The sequence below is a fragment of the Symphalangus syndactylus genome, chromosome 2 (genome assembly GCF_028878055.3).
Source record: "Symphalangus syndactylus isolate Jambi chromosome 2, NHGRI_mSymSyn1-v2.1_pri, whole genome shotgun sequence".
Taxonomy (NCBI): domain Eukaryota; kingdom Metazoa; phylum Chordata; class Mammalia; order Primates; family Hylobatidae; genus Symphalangus; species Symphalangus syndactylus.
Window position 1 is genome coordinate 105,151,521 of NC_072424.2, and position 25,985 is coordinate 105,177,505.

At 40.6% G+C, this 25,985-nt stretch overlaps 1 protein-coding gene across 1 annotated transcript in view; it reads left to right on the top strand.

Annotated features, from left to right (window-relative positions):
* The window catches only part of C2H6orf58 (chromosome 2 C6orf58 homolog), a 259,668-nt gene that overhangs the window by 25,641 nt on the left and 208,042 nt on the right, over positions 1-25,985 (top strand). Inside the window, exon 2 of the mRNA XM_055263499.2 lies at positions 12,384-12,602. The gene's annotated coding sequence lies outside the window, so the exon portion shown is untranslated. The remainder of the gene's footprint in view (positions 1-12,383; positions 12,603-25,985) is intronic.

Below are 25,985 nucleotides of genomic sequence, written 5' to 3' on the forward strand. Positions count from 1 at the left end.
TGGCGGGCACCTGTAGTCCCAGCTACTCTGGAGGCTGAGGCAGGAGAATGGCATGAACCTGGGAGGTGCAGCTTGCAGTGAGCCAAGATCGTGCCACTGCACTCCAGCCTGGGCGACAGAGTGAGATTATGTCTTAAAAAAAAAAAAAATTAGCTGGGCATGGTGGTGCGCACCTGTAGGCCCAGCTACTCGGGAGGCTGAGGCAGGAAATCACTTGAATCCTAAATTGTGCCACTGCACTCCAGCTTGGCAACAGAGCGAGACTTCGTCTAAAAAAAAAAAAAAAAGGATTTGGAAATGATGCCATATTTTTCAGAGTTATGTGTTGGGTCAAAATTATTTTGATATTCAATAGAGATATCAGTCTTTTTTTTTTTTTTTTTTTTTTTTTTTTTTTTTTTTTTTGAGAAGGAGTCTCACTCTGTCACCCAGGCTGGAGTGCAGTGGTGTGATCTTGGCTCACGGCAACCTCCGCTTTCTGGGTTCCAGCGATTCTCCTGCCTCACCCTCCCGAGTAGCTGGGACTACAGGCACGTGCCAACATGCCTGACTAAGTTTTGTATTTTTAGTAGAGATGAGGTTTCACCATATTGTCAGGCTGGTCTTGAACTCCTAACCTCATGATCCGCCTGCCTCGCTCTCTCAAAGTGCTGGGATTACAGGTGTGAGCCACCGCGCCTGGCCTTTTTTTTTTTAATTTTTTTAATTTTTTTGAGACAGAGTCTCGCTCTGTCACCAGGCTGGAGTGCAGTGTCACGATCTCGGCTCACTGCAACCTCCGCCTCCTGGGTTCAAGCGATTCTCCTGCCTCATTCTTCTGAGTAGCTGGGACTACAGGTGTGCACCACTACACCCAGCTAATTTTTGTATTTTTAGTAGAGACGGGGTTTCACCATATTGGCCAGGATGTTCTCGATCTCTTGACCTCGTGATCTGCCCGCCTCTGCCTCCCAAAGTGCTGGGATTACAGGCATGAGCCACCACACCCGGCCCATCTGTCTTATTTAGTGTTATTCACATCTTTAGTCTTCCTGACTCACAGAGAAGAACTTAACTAAATAAGTCCTTTTGTTTCAACCATTATCTAAAATTTGCTTATCTGAACGATAACTATTAAAATCTTATAGTAAGCTCCTATTCATAAAGTTAAACTGGCACTTGATGAATTCATTGGAGTTGACTGCACAACTCATTCTATTTCCATGAATTATTTGTTCCACTGTGGAAACAGTAGTTTTAATATCCAGTCTAAGGAGGTGGGTTAGGAAGGAAGTAATATTTTATAATTGTAGCTCTCAGCAACATAATTATTCAGAATTACCAGTTAAACAATCAATTAATGGGCCAGGCCCAGTGGCTCATGCTTGTAATTCCAGCACTTTAGGAGGCCGAGGCGGGTGGATCACGAGGTCAGGAGATGGAGACCATCCTGGCTAACATGGTGAATCCCCGTCTCTACTAAAAAAAAAAAAAAAAAAAAAAAGTAGCTGGGCGTGGTAGCAGGCGCCTGTAGTCCCAGTTACTCTGGAGGCTGAGGCAGGAGAATGGAGTGAACCCAGGAGGTGGAGCTTGCAGTGAGCCGAGATTGCGCCACTGCACTCCAGCCTGGGCGACAGAGCAAGGATTAATGAAGTATAGCCTGCATTTTAATAACTATTTTAGGAAGTTCTGCATCCTAGAAAACCATATTCTAGGCAGACTTAGAAATATAATAAAAGTATTTATTGAGCACCTACTATGTATCCAAGTAGTTAACATATATTAACTCTAGTTGGTGGCAGTACAAAGTGGGCATTTGGTTTTCTGTGCAAATGTGACTTGAAGCCGTTACCTCCCAACCCCAGCCAACTTGACATCCCTATGTCTCTGCTATATGGAAATCCCCCACTCAGCCCCCCACCCCACCCCCCTACCCCCCTACCCCCCTACCCCCTCCCACTCCCTCACCCCACCCCTCTGTCAAAACGGACCTATCAGCTCTCTGTAAAACAGACCAATCGGCTCTCTGTAAAATGGACCAATCAGCAGGATGTGGGTGGGGCCAGATAAGAGAATAAAAGCAGGCTGCCGGAGTCAGCAGTGGCAACCGGCTGGGGTCACCTTCAGCAGTGTGGAAGCTTTGTTCTTTCGCTCTTTGCAATAAAGCTTGCTGCTGCTCACTCTTTGGGTCCACACTGCCTTTATGAGGTGTAACACTCACGGCGAAGGTCTGCAGCTTCACTTCTGAAGCCAGAGAGACCGTGAACCCACCAAGAGGAAGGAACAACTCCAGACGTGCCGCCTCAAGAGCTGTAACACTCACCGCGAAGGTCTGCAGCTTCACTCCTGAAGCCAGCGAGATCACGAACCCACCAGAAGGAAGAAACTCTGAACACATCCGAACATCAGAAGGATCAAACTCCGGACACGCCGCCTTTAAGAACTGTAACACTCACCGCGAGGGTCCGTGGCTTCATTCTTGAAGTCAGTGAGACCAAGAACCCACCAATTCTGGACACATAGCTACAGTGGTTCAAATTTATACCATGAAGGGTAAGGTCAGTGAAAGGCTATAAAAAATAAACTATTTAATACTAAATTTTGTTAAGTTGCCATTTTTTTGAAAAGTGTCTACTACATTTTTATCATAGTATCACTCAACCAGATAGACATGAACAAATTTAGATTAAAGACAGATTCAAAGTAATATAACTACTGGCTTTGCTTTAACTTCCAAAGCAACCCTTTTTACCTTTAAGCCTTTCACAGGATGATTATGAAAATCAATGGAAAAATGTATGTAAAAGCTCCTTGTGAGCCAGAAGCTTCTTTCCAGGTGCTGTGAATACTCAGCTCAATCACTGAGAGGTAAGAGGACTCATGACCACACACACTGTTCATCAGAAATGGCGCCTCTTCTCCTTCAGGATTCAGTGTGGTTTAAACTCTTTAACCTCTGTCTACCTCAATCTAATGACTGCAGCGTATCTCTGGATTGCTTGGGCATTGAATTACTTCTAGAAAGAGGAAGAAAGATGTGTGATATGTTTGTAGTTGGGTAGTGATAGTGGTGTACACAGAGTGGAAAAGGGAGAAGAGCAGTAAGGCTTTATTTTTGCCTGGACAACATGGTGAAACCCCATCTCTACTAAAAATACAAAAATTAGCTGGGCCGTGGTGGTGTGTGCCTGTAATCCCAGCTACTCTGGAGGCTGAAGCAGGAGAATCACTTGAACCTGGGAGGCGGAGATTGCAGTGAGCTGAGATCCCACCACTGCACTCCAGCCTGAGCGACAGAGTGAGATTCCATCTCAAAAAAAAAAAAAAAAAAGTAAAATGCAACAATACCTAGACAACCAGTACTAGGGAGGCTGAGGTAGGACAATCGCTTGAACCTGGGAGGCAGAGGTTGCAGTGAGCCGAGATCACGCCATTGCGCTCCAGCCTGGGCGACAAAAGCGAAACTCTATCTCAAAAATAAATAAATAAATAAAGACCTTTTTTTAAATGATAGCATATATTTCCCCCCGACCCACTAGGTAGCAGGATGTCCCCTCCTTTAAACTCATGTGGCATTTTTTCCATCCTTCTTTTCAGGTGCGTACAGTATTCTAATGGCTATTTCTCCTATTAAATCTGGGAATGTTGAGAGCCCAATAAATATTTGTCACATAAATGAAAAGGCTGTTCCAAAATTCAACGGTTTCAGGACTAACCAACTGACACCCAGAGCCAAAGTGAATAGTGGGATATAATGGCCATTGAATGATTTCAAAAGCTCTCATTAAACATTTTGTCGTTGTTGTTGCTTTTTCAGGCACCTTGTTAGATACAAAGCAACCAACAGGATTTACAATGTACAGTCCGTGCTTTTGTGGAATTACGAATGTAGTAAGGCAAGTAGACTTATAATAACACAATTATACCAAGGTAGGAAACCATGGAAGACTTAAAATTAGGGGAATCATGTGAACTGAGTCTTGAAAGATTAGCAGTATTTTTCTAGGCAAAAGAGTGAAGGGAAAGGCATTTCATATAGGGAACAGCCTGTGCAAAGATATGGAAGTATGCAACAGCATGGTTCATTCAGAGAACTGAAAGTATAGCTAACTAGTGGAAGTTGGGGGAAAAACACAAACACCTCAAATGCCTACTAAGCTGCCTGCATGTCTCCATTTTTCTTGATTATAATTGGGGATTTTAGAGTGTGGTAGATTAAATTATTGACCGCATTCTTTCTCTCTCCCTGTATCTGCTGCTTTGCCCTTTGCCACTCTAAAGCAAAGTGTCTATCCCAGCGGCTTTACTTTGGTCAATGGGATGTGAGTAGATTTAAGGCATTTCATATACTTGAAATGTCTTTGAGGAGGAGGGCTTGCCCTCTTGTACCTCTGCTCTTCTGCTCTTCTTACGCAGAAAGCTTCCCTTGGTAGCTGCTGTTTCTTTTGCTGAGACCCCAGAGTGAACACAGTGGAGGCCGGGCACTGTGGCTTTTGCCTGTAATCCCCAACACTTTGGAAGGCCGAGGTGGGTGGATCACTTGAGGTCAGGAGTGAGACCAGCCTGGCCAACATGGTGAAACCGTCTCTACTAAACGAGTATTAGCTGGCGTGGTGGCACTTGGCAGGGTGGCTGAGGCAGGAGACTCACTCGAACCCGGAAAGGTGAGGAGCAGTGAGCCAAGATGGCGCCACTGCACTCCAGCCTGGGCGACAGAGCGAGACTCCATCCCAAAACAAACAAACGAACAAACAACACCCAAGGGAGGAGAGCCTCACCATCTGACCCACACATCTAGAAGTGAAATAAATACTTATTACCACATGCCACTGAGATTTTGTGTTTCTTTTTTATGCAGTGTTGTTACAATAGTATTTTGGAGTATGAGACTTAAGTGTATTTGTTCACTGGTTTCGTAATACTGACCCCTGAAATCACACAGCTCTCCAGACTCAGTTACAACAGATTTGGCACTCAGGGACTGAGCCTGTTCCCTTGAAACAGGAGGAGAGCAGAATGGCTATATTAATGAGCTGATCCCAAAGGCAGACCCGCGAGAAGTGGGGAGATATGTATATCCTGTTTCCACTCTTAGCTAATAATATCCATCTATTAAATGAAGTAATTAATGCCTACTTTTCAGAGTTCTATGTGGGTTTAATTAAGTCTATGTATAAAGCACAAATACAGTGCCTGATATTGACTGGGTTCAATATAAATTCTTCTCATTCTTTCCCTACCGTATCCTGTGTCTGTGTCTTTTTTTATATATTATTTTTTCTTTTTATTTTCTTCTTTTTAATTGTCTTGCTATTCCTCCATCTTTAAATTACCCTAAATTAATGGTACTACATACTGTGTTCTATTATACTACCTTTATGCTCTTTTTCTTAATTAACAAATCCAGTGCACAAAACATTTATTCCCTTCTATAAACATACATCAAGCTGAATTAAATTTGTGTGTGTGTGTGTGTGTGTGTGTGTGTGTGTATAACAAGATCTCACTCTGTCACCAGGATGGAACAGCTTACTGCAGCCTTGACCTCCCAGGCTCAAGGGACCCTCCCACCTCAGCCTCCTGAGTAGCAGGGACTACAGACCCATGCCAAAATATTCATCCCACAACGGCAATAACGTTTGCTTCTTTTAAGGACCTGTTTCTCCAGTCTTCCCATATTTAGTAATGCCAAGGAATAATAGACTGAGAAGCATTAATAACACTGACAGGTTTATGTAGCAATGCCTGAAGGTGGAAAAGGAAGAGAAATTGGAATATAGTGTGCATTTTAGCCAGATTAGAGGGAGCTTTTCATTTGAAAGATTTAGACAGGTTTTTTGTTTTTTTTTTTTTTTTTTGAAATGTACTCCTGACTGTTGCAAATACTAATTTCCACTTTGTGGAACTTGTGACTTGATCTGTCTCTGGTCTGTGTGGCTGGCTTGGGTATATTCTGGCATCGTCGACTGGCTTTGGAGCCTAGAGTAAACATTTCTCTTGCTCCTTTCTTGAGCAAAATGGATGGAGGGGGATGGGCTCTGCCTTATTTCAATAAAGTACATAACTTCCATTTCCTCTTGTCTGTGTAGGAAATCTGGTAGCCATCATTCAAAGAGCATTTGGGTGGAGTTCAGAAGAGAGCTCAAATGAGTCTACTGCACAGCTCAGGAGCAACTCACTCAGTGATAGCACTGTAGTGTGCAGCACCCAGTTTTTTGGAGCCCAGAAAGAGTAGCTCTGATTCTTAGGCCTCCAGCACACAATGTTTATTTAAAGAGACTTGTAGTCCATTATATGTTTCTTTATTAAATGAAAATAGAGATACATTATTATCTGGTGATTCGTAAAACCATGAAGTTTCTTAATTTCTTTCTTTTTTTTTTTTTTTTTTTTTTTTGAGATGGAGTCTTACTCTGTCACCCAGGCTGGAGTGCAGTGGCATGATCTCAGCTCACTGCAACCTCCGCATTCCAGGTTCAAGTGATTCTCTTGCCTCAGCCTCCCGAGTAGCTGGGACTACAGGCACATGCTGCTGCACCTGGCTAATTTTTTGTATTTTAGTAAAGATGGGGTTTCATGGTTGCCCAGGCTGGTGGTGAACTCCTGAGCTCAGGCATTCCGCCCACCTCAGCCTGCCAAAGTGCTGGGATTACAGGCGTGAGCCACTGCACCCGGACTCTCTTAAATTTTTTGAACCCAAAAGTACTTTTATTTTACCTTCACTTTTGAAGGTTGTTTTTTTACTAGCTGTATAATTTTAGTTTGTTATCTGTTTTCTGCCAGCAACTTAAAGAGGTCTCTATTAGTCAGTGTTCTCTAGAGGCACAGAACTAATAGGACATGTGTGTATATATACATGTCCTATATATATATGGGAGTTTATTAAGTATTAACTCACATGATCACAAGGTCCCGCAATAGGCTGTCTGCAAGTTGAGGAGCAAGGAGAGTCAGTCCGAGTTCCAAAAATGAAGAACTTGGAGCCTGATGTTCAAAGGCAGGAAGCATCCAGCATGGGAGAAAGAAGTAGGCTGGGAGGCTAGGCCAGTCTAGTCTTTTCATGTTTTTCTGCCTGCTTTATATTTTAGCCATGCTGGCAGCTGATTAGATGGTGCCCACCAGATTAAGGGTGGGTCTGCCTTTCCCAGCCCACTGACTCAAATGTTAGTCTCCTTTGGTGACACCCTCACAGCCACACCCAGGATCAACACTTTGCATCCTTCAATCCAATCAAGTTGACACTCAGTATTAACCATCACAAGGTCATTCGATAGTTTTTGGCTTTTATCATGGCTGAAAAGTTGGTGTAAGGTAAATTATTTCTGCTTTGAAGGTAATATGTCTTTTTTTCAGATTATTTTTTAAAAATTTCTCTTTGATTTTGTTTTCCAGAAATTTGCAGTGTTTTTTTCTTCTTATATTTATCCTGCTTCAGTTTTAAAGTGCTTGATGTCAATTAATACATTTTAATAGTTTTGAAAATTCTCAGTCAGTACTCAACAACATTCTCTGCTCTCTCTTCTTTTGGAACTCAAATTATGTTTAAATTGGACAGTTTTAACATTTTCTATCTCTCTTACCCCACTCTGTAGGTCACATGTTTGCTCTGATGATTGTTTCTTTTGCTGTGCAGAAGCTATTTAGTTTATAGATCACATTTGTCAATTTTTGTGTTTGTTGCTATTGCTTTTGGCAATTTCGTGATCAAATATTTGCCTGTGCCTGTGTCCTGAATGGTATTGCCTAGATTTTCTTCTAGAGTTTTTATAGTTTTGGGTTTTACATGTAAATCTTTCATCCATCTTGAGTTAATTTCTGTATAAGGTGTAAGGAAGGGGTTCAGTTTCAATTTTCTACATATCGGCTAGCCAGTTCTCCCAGCACCATTTATTAAATAGGGAATTGTATTAGTCCATTTTCACATTGCTGTAAAGATATACCTGAGACTGGGCAATTTACAAAAGGAAGGGATTTAATGGGCTTACAATTCCACATGGCTGGGGAGGCCTCAAAATCATGGCAGAAGGCAAGGAGGAGCAAGTCATGTCTTACATGCATGGCAGCAGGCAAAGAGAGAGCTTGTGCAAGGGAATTCCTCTTTATAAAACCATCAGATCTCGTGAGACTTATTCACTATCATGAGAACAGCAAGGGAAAGACCCACTGCCATGATTGAATTACTTCCCACTGGGTCCCTCCCACAACATGTGAGAATTCAAGATGATATTTGGGTGAGGACACAGCCAAACCATATCATTCTGCCCCTGGCCACTTCCAAATCTCATGTCCTTACATTTTAAAACCAATCATGCCTTTCCAACAGTCCCACAAAGGCTTAACTTATTTCAGCATTAACTCAAAAATCCACAGTCCAAAGTCTCACCCAAGACAAGGTGAGTCTCTTCTGCCTATGAGTCTGTAAAATCAAAGGCAAGTTAGTTACTTCCTAGATACAATGAGGGTACAGGCATTGGGTAAATACCACCATTCTAAATGGGTGAAATTGACCAAAATAAAGGGGCTACAGGCCCCATGCAAGTCTGACATCCAGCAGGGCAGTCAGATCTTAAAGCTCCAAAATGATCTCCCTTGACTCCATGTCTCACATCCAGATCACAATGATGCAAGAGGTGGGTTTCCATGGTCTTGGGCAGCTCCACCCCTGTGGCTTTGCAGGGTACAGCCTCCCTCCTGGCTGCTTTCACAAGCTGGGATTGAGTTTCTCTGCCTTTTCCAGGCGCATGGTGCAAGCTGTCAGTGGATCTACCATTTTGGCGTCTGGAGGACAGTGGTCCTCTTCTCACAGTTCCACTAGGCAGTGCCCCAGTAGGGACTGTGTGTGGGGGCTCTGACCCCATGTTTCCTTTCTGCACTGCCCTAGCAGAGGTTCTCCATAAGGGCCCCACCCCTGCAGCAAACTTCTTCCTTGGCATCCAGGCATTTCCATACATCCTCTGAAATCTAGGTAGAGGTTCCCAAATCTCAATGATTGACTTCTGTGCACCTGCAGGCTCAATACCATGTGGAAGCTGCCAAGGCTTGGGACGTCCACCCTCTAAAGCAAGAGCCCAAGTTGTTCCTTAACCCCTTTTAGTCAAGACTGGAGTGCCAGGGACACAGAGCACCAAGTCCTTAGAGTGCACACAGCAGAGGGACCCCGAGCCCAGCCCAAAAAACCATTTTTTCCTCCTAAGTGGGCCTGTGATGGGACAGGCTGCCTCAAAGGTCTAGCATGCCCTAGAGACATTTCCCCCATTGTCTTGGTGATTAACATTGAGCTCCTCCTTACTTATGCAAATTTCTGCAGCCAGCTTGAATTTTTCCTCAGAAAATGGTATTTTCTTTTCTATCACATTGTCAGGCTGCAAATTTTTCAAACTTTTATGCTCTGTTTCCCTTTCGAAACTGAATGCTTTTAACAGCACCCAAGTCACTTCTTGAATGCTTTGCTGCTTAGAAATTGGATAGGGAGAGCATTAGGAAAAATAGCTAATGCATGCTAGGTTTAATACCTCTGTGGTTGGTTGTTAGGTGCAGCCAACCACCATGGCACATGTTTACCTATGTATACAAACATGCACATCCTGCATATGTACCCTGGAACTTAAAACTAAAATAAAAATTAAAAAAAAGAAAATTGAATCATCTCTAATTAATTTTACTCTTGAGTTGCATTACTCTGGGAACCAAAGTGGAATTCATACTTATTTACCATAGACCCTTTTCCTTAATGGGTCCTGAATTGCAAGTTTTGCCTCTGAAATCTATGAGACAACTATAGGAACATTATGAGAATACTTCTCCTTGACCACTTAGTCTCTAGACTTCATGCTGGTTATAAATAAGCAAATGCTTGTGGAGAATATGCTTCCTTTATGTCTGTAATCTAGAATTCCCAAGCTTTGTCTGCCTTTGTAGTCCCAAACTTTAAGTTTTGTCTCTGTGAGCACATAAATTTGTGAAAGCTCAGTTTAGTCTCACACTTTCAGCCTCTATTTTGTACTTGACTTTGTGGCTGTGCCATTTGTAAGTTGACAAATGCCAAGGAAGGAAAATGTCACAGAACATCAAGCTCTGATATGTCTTCCTTTGCTCTAAGCCTTGATGTGTTTCCCTTTTCTTTGAGATCCTACCCCCTATTTAATGTGTTTTATATTTTATCTAGCTTTTCTCGTTACTTATTATAGGGCTAGTCTATAGTAAAGTCCTTTGCTAATACCAGAAGTGAGAGCACCATGTGGATATTAATTAACATGTGCCAAAAATATCTTTCTAGTCTATTGAGAAGAGTCAGCAGAAACACATATTAAATTTTGTTGAATTTTGTTATGGCTTCTAGGAAGATAATTATACACTTTGGACTTTGGGGAAAAAACATAAATAGTTCACAGAAAGAGGAAGAATGCTCCATAACCACCCCGAAGATGCTTAAACTTTTCACACCTATCAGATAAACAAAAGTTAGAATTTGATAATATACAGTGTTGGAAAGGACATGGATAAATAGGAACCCCAATATGCTGGTGGCCATAAATGAACTTAATTATATAAATAAATTTTTTAATATAATTAAGCTATCCTAGTATTTCTTTTTCTTTCTTTTCTCTTTTTCTTTTCTTTTTTTTTTTTTTTTTTTTTTGAGATGGAGTTTTTCTCTTGTTGCCCAGTCTGGAGTGCAGTGGTGCGATCTTGGCTCACTGCAACCTCCACCTCCTGGGTTCAAGTGATTCTCCTGCCTCAGCCTCCCAAGTAGCTGGGATTACAGGCACCCACCAGCACACCTGGCTCATTTTTGTATTTTTAGTAAAGAAGGGGTTTTACATGTTGGCCAGTCTGGTCTCGAACTCAGATGATCCACCCACCTTGGCCTCCCAAAGTGCTAGGATTACAGGTATGAACCACCGTGCCTGGTCTTAGTATTTATTTTCTTTTGTTTTTTGTTTGTTTGTTTGTTTGTTTGTTTTTCTGAGACAGGGTCTTACTTTGTTGCCCAGGATGGAATGCAGCAGTGTGCTCTTGGCTCACTGCAGCTTTGACCTCCCAGGCACAAGTGATCCTGCCACCTGAGCCTCCCAAGTAGCTGTGACTACAAGTGCGTGTCACCACACCTAGCTAATTTTTATATCTTCTGTAGATACAGGGTTTTGCCATGTATTGGAAACAATGCCCAGGCTTGTTTCAAACACCAAGCTTCAAGCAATCTGCCTTTCTCCATCTCCCAAAATGGTGGGACTTAGAGGGATGAGCCATCATGCCCAGCCTATTCTAGTATGTCTTGATTAGAGTCATTTAAACTAAGTTTATTACTTTTTGCATATGATTGAATTCATTTTGTTTAATATTAGGGGTTTCAGAATGTATGTTTATAAGGAAATTACAGCTCTAGTTGTTAAGTGCAGGTTCAATTCCTTTTTGTATGAAAATTTGAAACCTCTGAGTTTTAAATTTTTAACTTTTTTTAAATACTTTTATTATTACATTATTTTATTATGTTCTAGTCAGAGAATATGTCCTCCCCAATACAGTTGTGTCTCAACCAGTCTGCTGAGGACCTGAATAGAATAAAAGATAGAGGAAGGGGGAATTAGCCCCTTTTTTCTTGCCTCACTGCTTGAGCTGGAACTCCTCATTTTATCTTTTCCTGCCCTCAGCCTGGGATTTACATTACAGACTTCTCTGGTTCTCAGGCCTTTGGATTTGGACTGAATTAAACCACTAGCTTTCCTAGGTCTCCAGCTTACAGAAGGCAGACTGTGGCCACCAGCATATTGGGATTCCTATTTATCCATATCCTTGCCAACACTTTATATTATCAAATTTTCACTTTTGTTTGTCTGATAGGTGTGAAAAGTTTAAGCATCTTTGGTATGTTTATGGACCATTCTTTCTCATTCTGTAATTCATTCATGTTTTTCCCCATTTCCTAATTTTTTAATGTTTGTAGGCAAACATTCTATATTCTGGATATTAACCATTTATCAATTGTATATCGTTAGGAACTCAGGTGAGCTAAGAGATAGAGATAGCTGAGCTGTAAGGTGTCAGAGTAGCTGACTAAAGAACAAGCCAAAAATGGAAGACTCAAGGCTTTAATTACTCCCATGGCAAAAGGCAAGAGGCTAACACCAGAGAAAGCACCTACACCCCCTGTTCCATTTTTCTCCATGGAAAGGTGTCCTGGTTGAGGGTAAGGTGAATCAGCACAGACATGGGGGTCATGTCACTGTTGAGAGTGCCCTGCCTTTTTTTTGTTTGTTTTTGATAGAACAAAGGGCTCTGGCAGCTTTATGAACCATGAGGTGGGGAGAGGGCCAGAGGAATGGGCCTAAGAGCAGAAAAGTACTGGAGAGTCAGACTGGAGAAAACCATATTCAGGCTTTCTTTCCCTCTTTTTGGCCCATTAGGGATGTCTCAGCAAGGTACCAGAAGAAGACCTCTACCCAAGGCCTCAGATAAAGAAACCTAGGAAAGAAGGCACTTGGGCTAGGAATGTGAATATGCAAAGAGCATAATCCAGCCAGAGGGGATGAGTTCTTGACCACAACTGTCTTCAGAGACCATCAGGCCCTGGCTGTGCACCAAGTCTGCTGTAAGGAGGACAGCTTCCCTGTGAGGCCTGCCAGGTAAAGCATTTGTAATTGCCTACAGTTAGGCCTGAGAAACTACAGGAAGGGTTTTAACCAGGAACTGGACTCCTGTATTGCAAATATCTTCTCCCTGTATGTGATTTATTTTTAAATTTCTTGAACAAGTAAAATTTTATTTATTCTTTTCTGGTCTAAAGTCATTAAGTAGTTTCATAATTTCCTAAGTCTTATGCTTTTTCTTATCTTATTTGGGACTTTAACTGATATTGATTTTTGTGTATGGTGTGACATATGGATAAAATTTTATTTTTGAATAAGTGCAAATAATTATTTAGCACTATTTATTGAATTTCCATCTTTTTCTTATTAATTAGCAAAGCAAGTTGTCATATATAAATTTTTTGTTTATGTGTGATTCTGTTTCTAGGCTTACTATTCTGTTCCTTTGGTCTTTTGTTTGCTCCTGAGCCAATACAGTATTATCTCAATTATTAGTGCTTTGTAATAAGCACTGCTATATAATTGGGCAAATCCCTCCATCTTGCTCTTTTTCGAGATTGTCTTGGCTGTTCTTGGGAATTAGCTCACGCATATATACTTTCAAACCAGTCTGTCAAATTGCATAGCACACTTAGGCAGGATTTTGAAAGGAATTCACTTTAAATTTGTAGACTAAGATATGATAATGGACATCTTTTCTATGTAGAAGTCTCTTCTTTCATGTAGGCATAGAAGACTACTTTATGTAGTCTTAAAAAAAGATTTATCAACCTTTTAATTTTTGTTAATTTTTTAATCATTTATTTCTTCTTTCATCTGGCTTCATTTTTCTGGGACCATTTTACTTTATTCTGAAATACAGTGTTTGGAATTTCCTTTTTCATGAGATTACTGACGGAGAACTAACCTATTTTTGTTTGCTCTGAAATGTTTTTATTTTGTTCACATTCTTGAATAATTGTTTATCTGTGTATAATTACTGGTAAAATTAATCTGTATCAGTACTTTGAAACATTTCTGGCTCCCATTGTTGAGGTTGAGAAGTCTGCACTGAGTCTAGTTGTTGTTTCTTTGCAGGTATTATCCTTTTTTTTTTTCGTCTGACTGCTTTTAAGCTGATTTCTTTGCCTTTGCATTTCTTTATGTTCACTATGATAGGTTATGGAAGAATATTCCTTTATATATTCTAATTATAAAGATTCGTCTTTCATCAGTTATAAAAATATATCCACTATTATCTCTCCAAATATTGCCTTTCCCTCTTTCTAGTTGCTTCTTCTGGAACTAGATACACACACCCACACACACATGCACACACACAAACACACACACCCATGTCCAATGTGAAGACTGCCTGGAGAGGGTCTGCCACACCTACCCCTCTCTTCCCCTGGACCCCTGCACTCCACTTGGAGTCTGGATGGACACATGGGCCAGACTCTGAAGCAGCCTCACTCTAACTTCACGTACACATTCCATGAAAACTCAGAGCCGACACAGTGTATCTGGTGGAGAAGCAGGACTGGCCAGAGTGATAGACAGACATGTGATGATCCAGGAGGCTCAAAGAGAAACCAAGTCAGCTTTGTTGTGATTTAATTTTTTTTTTCATGTGCAAAACTGATCTAATTCTTCACTCCTGCTCCAAGGGCTGGGCTGTGTGTGGGACACTGGGATTTTGGGCCACTGGATTTTCCCTAAATTTGTCCCCCCTTCTATTTTTCTCTCTGTAGATTCCCTCAGACTTCTAACCAGCTTCAGCCTTCTCTCTTTTTTCCTTTCCTCTCTCTCTGTCTCTTTTTTTTTTTTTTTAATGGAGTCTCGCTCTGTCGCCAGGCTGGAGTGCTGTGATGTGATCTCGGCTAACTGCAACCTCCGACTCTCTGGTTCAAGCAATTATCCTGCCTCAGCCTCCCGAGTAGTTGGGATTACAGGCACATGCCACCATGCCCAACTAATTTTTGTATTTTTAGTAGAGATGGGGTTTCACCATGTTGGCCAGGATGGTCTCGAACTCCTGACCTCGTGATCAGCCCACCTCAGCCTCCCAAAGTGCTGGGATTATAGGCGTGAGCCACTGCACCCGGCCTCCTTTCCTCTCTTTTAAACCATGCATTATAACTATGGAACATATATATATGTTTGTATATATGTATATATGTGTATGTTACATATATACATTTGTATATATGTATATATGTGTGTACATGCATTATTAAATTTTATTTTTTTTTTGACGGAGTCTTGCTCTGTCGCCCAGGCTACAGTGCAGTGGCGCCATCTCGGCTCACTGCAAGCTCGGCCTCACGAGTTCACGCCATTCTCCTGCCTCAGCCTCCAGTGTAACTTGGACTACAGGCGCCCACCACCACATCCAGCTAATTTTTTTTTTGTATTTTTAGTACAGACAGGATTTTACCATGTTAGCCAGGATGGTCTTGATCTCCTGACCTCATGATCCACCCGCCTCAGCCTCCCAAAGTGCTGGGATTACAGGCGTGAGCCACCGAGCTCGGCAGCATTATTAAATTTTTTAAACTGCAGGTGTTGCTCCTAAAATATACACTAGATTTGCCTTATAAAGATAGATACTTAGATAGTTGTCAAATTGATGGGCATCCACCTGTTATTGTTATACTAACTTGTCAGGTTCTCCTTCTGCTGCTTCTGTTGAATTTTCCCCGTATTTTTTTTTTGCCTAAAAGAGACTGCTCGTGGTTCCACATGGAATCTATTAATATTTGAAAGTTGTGTGGTTTTTATGTGCCAACTGTAACTGCCTTTTACAGCAATTGACATAGAATCTAAGAGTAAATCCATTTTAGAGTCTTTCTCATATGATTTGTCTTCCTATAATAACATGGAGTCCTTGATATTTAAGAAATGATGCTTATTAGAGGTCAGAGACTATGCTCTTTAGTATTGGAAATTTTAATTTTTTTTAAATTTGAAGGTATTGAGGTTGCAATTTAAATTTTATTCAATATATAAATTATTATAGGTGGTGGGAAAAATTGAAGCTGCATTTCCTAATGTATTTCAATAAGTTATTTGAGTAAGTAAATCAGTGGTCCAGAATGTTTAATGTAGCTTCATTACATTACATTACATTACAATGTAATACTATGCATTTTTTCCCTGAGCAAAGAGAATTGTGATATGTGATCACACTATCTGATTGATCAAAAGTGAATATTCACACGAGGCGTGGTGGCTCATGCCTGTAATCCCAGCACTTTGGGAGGCCAAGGTGGGTGGATCACCTGAAGTCAGGAGTTCGAGACCAGCCTGGCCAACATAGCGAAACCCTGTCTCTACTAAGAATACAAAAAATAAGCTGGACGTGGTTGTGGGCACCTGTAATCCCAGCTACTCGGGAGGCTGAAGCAGGAGAATCGCTTGAACTCTGGGGGCAGAGGTTGCAGTGAGCCAAGATCATGTTACAGCACTCCAGTCTGGGCAATAGAGCGAGACTCTGTCTAAAAAAAAAAAAAGTGAATATTCTATAGGCATGATTGAATCAACCTTGTTCATTTATACCTTGAAGTAAATTTAAACGAAGTCCTTTTGTAGCACAGAGTATTTTTATTCAAAAGTCCTTTTAAAGAAAGAATGAAGCCTTCTTCCTCTATAAAAGCATCAGAAATCAGTCTATAGATAGCAGAGTTCTTTTAAGTGGTAAGCAGCCTTCCTGTTGTCTGTGAAGGAACATTGCATAGGAGTTACCAACTCCTTAAACAAGTAAGGTTGGCTTTGACCTCGTAACCTCTTGACCTCATGGCTTTACCATATCTGGACACACAAGCCACATGCAACTGGAACTTATTTGCTTTTGGATTGAGCTCAGGAATCAACAGGATGAAGTGCAAGGTGCTTCCCCCCCCACCCCAGTGTAGTATCATTTATATTTTATCAATGCTTCCCTTGAGATTATTAAACATTAAATTTCAGGAAAGGAAACAAAATGTTATCACTGAAAAAAGGCCGTATTTGTAGGGAAAAATGTGTCTGTGTCATCTGTCTACATTTTTTTAAATTTTTTTTTATTTTTCAGTTTTTTGTATTATACTTTAAGTTCTAGGGTACATGTGCACAACATGCAGGTTTGTTACATATGTATACATGTGTCATGTTGGTGTGCTGCACCCATTAACTCGTCATTTACATTAGGTATATTTCCTAATGCTATCCCTCCCCACTCCCCCCACCCCACAACAGGCCCCAGAGTGTGATGTTCCCCATCCTGTGTTCAGGTGTCCTCATTGTTCAATTCCCACCTATGAGTGAGAACATGCGGTGTTTGGTTTTCTGTCCTCGTGATAGTTTGCTCAAAATGATGGTTTCCAGGTTCATCCATGTCCCTACAAAGGACATGAACTCATCCTTTTTTATGGCTGCATAGTATTCCATGGTGTATATGTGCCACATTTTCTTAATGCAGTCTATCATTGGTGGACATTTGGGTTGGTTCCAAGTCTTTGCTATTGTGAATAGTGCCGCAAGAAACATACCCGTGCATGTGTCTTTATAGCAGAATGATTTATAATCCTTTGGGTATATACCCAGTAATGGGATGGCTGGGTCAAATGATATTTCTAGTTCAAGATCCTTGAGGAATCGCCACACTGACTTCCACAATGGTTGAACTAGTTTACAATCCCACCAACAGTGTAAAAGTGTTCCTATTTCTCCATATCCTCTTCAACATCTGTTGTTTCCTGACTTTTTAATGATCGCCATTCTAATTGGTGTGAGATGGTATCTCATTGTGGTTTTGATTTGCATTTCTCTGATGGCCAGTGATGATGAGCATTTTTTCATGTGTCTGTTGGCTGCATAAATGTCTTCTTTTGAGAAGTGTCTGTTCATATCATTTGCCCACTTTTTGGTGGGGTTGTTTGATTTTTTCTTGTAAATTTGTTTAAGTTCTTTGTAGATTCTGGATATTAGCCCTTTGTCAGATGGGTAGATTGCAAAAATTTTCTCCCATTCTGTAGGTTGCCTATTCACTCTGATGGTAGTTTCTTTTGCTGTGCAGAAGCTCTTTAGTTTAATTAGACCCCATTTGTCAATTTTGACTTTTGTTGCCGTTACTTTTGGTGTTTTAGACATGAAATCCTTTCCCATGCTTATGTCCTGAATGGTATTGCCTAGGTTTTCTTCTAGGGTTTTTATGGTTTTAGGTCTAATAGTTAAGTCTTTAATCCATCTTGAATTAATTTTTGTATAAGGTGTAAGGAAGGGATCCAGTTTCAGCTTTCTACATATGGCTAGCCAGTTTTCCCAGCACCATTTATTAAATAGGGAATCCTTTCCCCATTTCTTGTTTTTGTCAGGTTTGTCAAAGATCAGATGGTTGTACATGTGTGGTATTATTTCTTAGGGCTCTGTTCTGTACCATTGGTCTATATTTCTGTTTTAGTACCAGTACCATGTTGATTTGGTTACTGTAGCCTTGTAGTATAGTTTGAAGTCAGGTAGCATGATACCTCCAGCTTTGTTCTTTTTGCTTAGGATTGTCTTCACAATGAGGGCTCTTTTTTGGTTCCATATGAACTTTAAGGTAGTTTTTTCCAATTCTGTGAAGAAAATCATTGGTAGCTTGATGGGGATGGCATTGAATGTATAAATTACCTTGGGCAGTGTGGCCATTTTCATGATATTGATTCTTCCTATCCATGAGCATCAAATGTTCTTCCATTTGTTTGTGTCCTCTTTTATTTCATTGAGCAGTGGTTTGTAGTTCTCCTTGAAGAGGTCCTTCAAATCCCTTGTAAGTTGAATTCCTAGGTATTTTATTCTCTTTGTAGCAATTGTGAATGGGAGTTCACTCATGATTTGGCTGCTTGTCTGTTCTTGGTGTATAGGAAGGCTTGTGATTTTTGCACATTGATTTTGTATCCTGAGACTTTGCTGAAGTTGCTTATCAGCCTAAGGAGATTTTGGGCTGAGACAATGGGGTTTTCTAGATATACAATCATGTCATTTGCAAACAGGGACAATTTGACTTCCTCTTTTCCTAATTGAATACCCTTTATTTCTTTCTCCTGCCTCATTGCCCTGGCCAGAACTTTCAACCCTATGTTGAATAGGAGTAGTGAGAGAGGGCATCCCTGTCTTGTGCCAGTTTTCTAAGGGAATGCTTCCAGTTTTTGCTCATCCATTCAGTATATTGGCTCTGGGTTTATCATAAATAGCTCTTATTATTTGGAGATACGTCCCATCAATACCTAATTTATTGAGAGTTTTTATCATGAAGCACTATTGAATTTTGTTGAAGGCCTTTTCTGCATCTATTGAGATAATCATGTGGTTTTTGTCTTTGGTTCTGCTTGTATGCTGGATTACGTTTATTGATTTGCATATGTTGAACCAGCGTTGCATCCCAGGGATGAAGCCCACTTGATCATGGTGGATAAGCTTTTTGATGTGCTGCTGGAATCAGTTTGCCAGTATTTTATTGATGATTTTCGCATCGATGTTCATCAGGGATATTGGTCTAAAATTCTCTTTTTTTGTTGTGTCTTTGCCAGGCTTTGATATCAGGATGATGCTGACCTCATAAAATGAGTTAGGGAGGATTCCCTTTTTTCCTATTCATTGGAATAGTTTCAGAAGGAATGGTACCAGCTCCTCTTTGTACCTCTAGTAGAATTTGGCTGTGAATCTGTCTGGTCCTGGACGTTTTTTGTTTGGTAGGCTATTAATTATTGCCTCAATTTCAGAGCCTGTTATTGATCTATTCAGGTATTCAACTTCTTCCTGGTTTAGTCTTGGGAGGGTGTATATGTCCAGAAATTTGTCCATTTCTTCTAGATTTTCTAGTTTATTTGCATAGAGGTGTTTATAGTATTCTCTGATGGTAGTTTGTATGTCTGTGGGATAGGTGGTGATATCCCCTTTATCATTTTTTATTGCATCTATTTGATTCTTCTCTCTTTTCTTCTTTATTAGTCTTGCTAGTGGTCTATCAATTTTGTTGATCTTTTCAAAAAACCAGCTTCTGGATTCATTGATTTTTTTAAGGGTTTTTTGTGTCTCTATCTCCTTCAGTTCTGCTCTGATCTTAGTTATTTCTTACCTTCTGCTAGCTTTTGAATGTGTTTGCTCTTGCTTCTCTAGTTCTTTTAATTGTGATATTAGGGTGTCCATTTTAGATCTTTCCTGCTTTCTCTTGTGGGCATTTAGTGCTGTAAATTTCCCTCTACACACTGCTTTAAATGTGTCCCAGAGTTTCTGGTATGTTGTGTCTTTGTTATTGGTTTAAAGAACATCTTTATTTCTGCCTTCATTTCGTTATGTCCCCAGTAGTCATTCAGGAATAGGTTGTTCAGTTTCCATGTAGTTGAGCTGTTTTGAGTGAGTTTCTTAATCCTGAGTTCTAGTTTGATTGCACTGTGGTCTGAGAAACAGTTTGTTATAATTTCTGTTCTTTTATATTTTCTGAGGAGTGCCTTACTTCCAACTATGTGGTCAATTTTGGAATAAGTGCAGTGTGGTGCTGAGAAGAATGTATATTCTGTTGATTTGGGGTGGAGAGTTCTGTAGATGTCTTTTAGGTCTGCTTGGTGCAGAGCTGAGTTCAATTCCTGGATATCCTTGTTAACTTTCTGTCTTGTTGATCTGTCTAATGTTGACAGTGGGGTGTTAAAGTCTCCCATTATTATTGTGTGGGTGTCTAAATCTCTTTGTAGGTCTCTAAGGAGTTGCTTTATGAATCTGGGTGCTCCTGTATTGGATGCATATATATTTAGGATAGTTAGCTCTTGTTGAATTGATCCCTTTGCCATTATGTAATGGCCTTCTTTGTCTCTTTTGATCTTTGTTGGTTTAAAGTCTGTTTTATCAGAGACTAGGATTGCTCTTTTTAATTTTCCATTTGCTTGGTAGATATTCCTCCATCCCTTTATTTTAAGCCTGTGTGTGTCTCTGCACGTGAGATGGGTTTCCTGAATACAGCATACTCATGGGTCTTGCCTCTTTATCCAATTTGCCAGTCTGTGTCTTTTAATTGGAGCCATTAACCCGTTTACATTTAGGGTTAATATTGTTATGTGTGAATTTGATCCTGTCATCATGATGTTAGCTGGTTATTTTGCTTGTTAGTTGATGCAGTTTCTTCCTAGCATCAATGGTCTTTACAATTTGGCATGTTTTTGCAGTGGCTGGTACCTGTTGTTCCTTTCCATGATTAGTGCTTCCTTCAGGAGTTCTTGTAAGGCAGGCCTGGTGGTGACAAAATCTCTCGGCATTTGCTTGTCTGTAGAGGATTTTATTTCTCCTTCACTTACGAAGCTTAGTTTGGCTGGATATGAAATTCTGGGTTGAAAATTCTTTTCTTTAAGAATGTTGAATATTGGCCCCCACTCTCTTCTGGCTTGTAGAGTTTCTGCCAAGACATCCCCTGTTAGTCTGATGGGCTTCCCTTTGTGGGTAACCCGACCATTCTCTCTGGCTGCCCTTAACATTTTTTCCTTAATTTCAACTTCGGTGAATCTGACAATTATGTGTCTTGGGGTTGCTCTTCTGAAGGAGTATCTTTGTGATGTTCTCTGTGTTTCCTGAATTTGAATGTTGGCCTGCCTTGCTAGGTTGGGGAAGTTCTCCTGGATCATATCCTGAAGAGTGTTTTTCAACTTGGTTCCATTCTCCCCGTTACTTTCAGGTACACCAATCAAACGTAGATTTGGTCTTTTCCCATAGTCCCATATTTCTTGGAGGCTTTGTTCATTTCTTTTTACTCTTTTTTCTCTGAACTTCTCTTCTCGCTTCATTTCATTCGATCTTCAGTCATTGATACCCTTTCTTCCAGTTGATTGAATCGGCTGCTGAAGGTTGTGCATGTGTCACATAGTTCTTGTTCCATGATTTTCAGCTCCATCAGGTCATTTAAGGTCTTCTCTATGCTGTTTATTCTAATTAGCCATTCATCTAATCTTTTTTCAAGGTTTTTAGCTTCTTTGCAATGGGTTCGAACATCCTCCTTTAGCTCAGAGAAGTTTGTTATTACTGTCATCTGAAGCCTTCTTCTCTCAACTCATCAAAGTCGTTCTCTGTCCAGCTTTGTTCCATGGCTGGCAAGGAGCTGCGTTCCTTTGGAGGAGAAGAGGTGCTCTGAATTTTAGAATTTTCAGCTTTTCTGCTCTGGTTTCTCCCCATCTTTGTGGTATTATCTACCTTTGTTCTTTGATGATGGTGATGTACAGATGGGGTTTTGGTGTGGGTGTCCTTTCTGTTTGTTAGTTTTCCTTCTAACAATCAGGATCCTCAGCTGCAGGTCTGTTGGAGTTTGCTGGAAGTCCACTCCGGACCCTGTTTGCCTGGTTATCACCTGCAGAAGCTGCAGAACAGCTAATATTGCAGAACGGCAAATGTTGCTGTCTGATTGTTCCTCTGGAAGCTTAGTCTCAGAGGGGCACCAGGCCATATGAGGGGTCAGTCAGCCCCTACTGGGAGGTGCCTCCCAGTTAGGCTACTCGAGGGTCAAGGACCCACTTGAGGAGGCAGTCTATCTGTTCTCAGATCTCAAACTCTGTGCTGGGAGAACCACTACTCTTTTCAAAGCTGTCAGACAGAGACGTTTAAGTCTGCAGAAGTTTCTGCTGCCTTTTGTTCAGCTATGCCCTGCCCCCAGAGGTGGAGTCTACAAAGGCAGGCGGGCCTCCTTGAGCGGTGGGGGGCTCTACCCAGTTCAAACTTACTGGCAGCTTTGTTTACCTACTCAAGCCTCAGCAATGTCGGGTGCCCTTCCGCTAGCCTTGCTGCCGCCTTGCAGTTTGATCTCAGACTGCTGTTCTAGCAATGAGGGAGACTCCGTAGGTGAGCCAGTCACGGGATATAATCTCCTGGTGTGCGGTTTGCTAAGACCATTGGAAAAGCACAGTATTAGGGTGGGAGTGACCCGAATTTCCAGGTTCCATCTGTCACAGCTTCCCTTGGCTAGGAAAGGGAATTCCTCAACCCCTTGCGCTTCCCAGGTGAGGCGATGCCTCACCCTGCTTTGGCTCACGCTCCGTGGGCTGCACCCACTGTTCTGCACCCACTGTCCGACAAGCCCTAGTGAGATGACCTGGTACCTCAGTTGGAAATGCAGAAATCACCCGTCTTCTGCGTCGCTCACCCTGGGAGCTGTAGACTGGAGCTATTCCGATTCGGCCATCTTGGAACCCCTCCTGTCTTTAAATTTATTCCTGACTGTTTTGTCTAGGTGAATGTAGCAACTTCTATTTTAAAATATAGCAAGCACAAACAGAAAATATAGCTGCCGTCTCCTTTGAAAATTAAGTGAAATATTTTCTTTCTATTAGTGTCAGCCTGAAGTTTAAGGTCCTCTGTTCATTGGCCTTCAAGACCTTAACTCAAGTTATGTAGCTGCAGAAGTGGTGTCCTTAGCTGCTGTGCTATGCTGCTGTCCACTCTGCCTCCTCTTTACTTTCCACTCTTTCTCCTCTTGTTTTGTTAACAATGACTCTGATTCCTGTTCCCTATTATATTTCTCAGAGAGACCACACTCCTTCACTCTCTCCTGTACACTTTCTGCTCATGCCATGCCATAAGAGAAGCCTTCCATCTTATTAAAATGCTATACTGTCTGACTGATGCCAAGTTACACATTGACATTTTGCTGAATATGTGTACAGACATACACCTCTCTGGCTTGCATACATCATATAACTGCACCTTTAGAGTTGTATTCAGCTTGTTTATTTTTGTATGCTTTTAGTCTTTGTTTTTTAACTTATTTCTTCAATTGCTTTATTATATTTTATAACATCTAGTACAAGTTTGAATATCATAGTCTCTTAATAAAGACTTACCTAGGAAGAAATAATTTTAGTTCATTCTAAAAGATGTACATTTTGCAATGATGAAAGAGTTGAAACGTTATCATGATAGAAGGTTACAAATGGGATAACAGTGGCACCAACAACAGAAAACATAATTTCTCTCTTGCCTGTTGGCAACTTTTTAGAATACTTTTTTAGCAGACTAAATAAAAAATGGTAATGCATATTCTTTGGGTCTAATTTTTCTAAAAGCAGGTAAGTGTGGTAATACAAGCCCAAAATTGTGATACTGGTGGGTATGTGGTGTGAGTATAGTGGGGATGATGGTGGGCATTGAAAGGGAAGTTTCTTGCTAGCTGTAGTGTTTAATGTATGTGCCTAAGAAAGTCACATCAGACCACACCTCCACTGGGAAGCAAACTGACTGTATCTTCAAACTCCCAGAGATTGAGCCTATGTCACAGTTAACTTTGTATCCCTAAGGTTAAAGATAGCTCCTGAAACAACCAAGTTATTAATTTTACTTCAAATAAACTAAACTAGACAATTAGTGTTGAGGCAATGAAAATTCTTCATACCTAGCATAATGAGTTTTTAAGACATGCTTTGATTGCTTTACAAAAATATCTGAAACTCTTTAAAGAAAACATACAAGTAAAAAGCAAAGAACAAAAACACCTGACAAAAGCAAATTAACATTTATTACCAAGCATCTGTGAATCATATGAGATGTTATACTTCTTGTGATCTTACAGCAAAAAGCAAATAATTTGGAATACAGTGGTAATCTTAGACTGCATATAAACAGGATTTTTTTTTTTTACTTCAGTCTATATGTAAGGGAAATTAGGTACTATTTTGGTAAACTACTTCATGCCATTTTTCAAATGGTTTTGGAATTGGAATGAAACAATTCAGAATTTGAATGCTGGGTCCTAGTTGTATAACTGTTGTGCACATTCTTCAGCTTCTCTAAGTTTGAATTTTCTTATGTGTAAAATGAGAATAATACGAGTGCCTATCTTGTAAAATTGTTTTGAGTTAATATATGGCATATAGAAATTGTTCAGTAAATGACAGAAAGATGATATCATTATGTTTCACTGAGGGCTAATTTATGTCACAAATGCAGACTAGAGAAATTAGACGATTTGGAAAATGAGCATGTCCACTAGACAGTCATTTTGCAATATCAAATATCCCAAATAATCTTGTGACAAATGTTGTATCACAGTCAACTTGTGATTTTTATGATGTACTTCAAGTGTTTGAATTTCATATTTCTGACCATAAAGACAGCTGATTGTAAGAAATCACATTGACACCCTATTATAAAAATATACATCCAGGCCAGGCGTGGTGGCTCATGCCTGTAATCTCAGCACTTTGGGAGGCCGAGGCAGGTGGATCATGAGGTCAGGAGTTCGATACCAGCCTGACCAACATGGTGAAACACCGTCTCTACTAAAAAATACAAAAATTAGCCAGGTGTAGTGTTGCGTGCCTGTAGTCTCAGCTACTCAGGAAGCTGAGGCATGAGAATTGCTTGAACCTGGGAGGTAGAGGTTGCAATGAGCCGAGATCACGACTCTGCACTCCAGCCTGGCAACAGAGCAAGACTCCAGCTCAAAATAAATAAATAAATAAATAAATAATCCTAGCTTATTCATATACAAAAATAGGCAAGCAATGAATGTGAAGAAAAACCAATATTTGGAAAACAAAAACATATGGAACTTGTAGGAATAAAAAATACATTTGTTAAAATAAACCCAAAATCTATGATTAAATAACAAGTTAGAAGAAAGTTAATGAAATATAATATATAAATATTACAGACTGCAAGATAAAGAGACAGGGAGATAGAAAATATTAAAGAGTTGTTTACAGATGAACAGGATAGAATAAAAATATTTAGGCTGGGCATGGTGGCTCACACCTGTATTCCCAGCACTTTGGGAGGCTGAGGTGGGCAGATCACGAGGTCAGGAGATCGAGACCATCCTGGCAAACATGGTGAAACCCTGTCTCTACCAAAAAATACAAAAAATTAGCCAGGTGTGGTGGTGGGCACCTGTAGTCCCAGCTACTCGGGAGGCTGAGGCAGGAGAATGGCGTGACCCTAGGAGGCGGAGCTTGCAGTGAGCCGAGATTGCACCACTACACTCCAGCCTGGGCGACAGAGCAAGACTCTGTCTCAAAAAAAAAAAAAAATTAACTTAAATCTAACCAAAGACTCAGAAAAGAGAATTGAGGGACTAGAGGAGATAGCGATGGAAAATATTCTGTAACTATTTAAAAACAAATCCACAGATCCAAGAAGCAAAATACATTAAAAATATATTACAAATAAATCCATACATAGACAAAGAATTGTGAAACTGTGTGATATTAAAGTCAAAACACAAACTCTTAAAATTAGTTGAAAAGGAAGGACAGAAACCTATATATGATCACAAAAGCTCAAATTAGACTAACATAAAACACGGAGGTGGTATATTAGTCTATTACTGCATTGCTATAGAGGCATACCTGGGAGTGGGTAATTTATAAAGGAAAGAAGTTGAATTGGCTCTTCCGCAGGCTGTAGGAGCATGGCACCAACATCTACTTGGCTTCTGGTGAGGGCCTC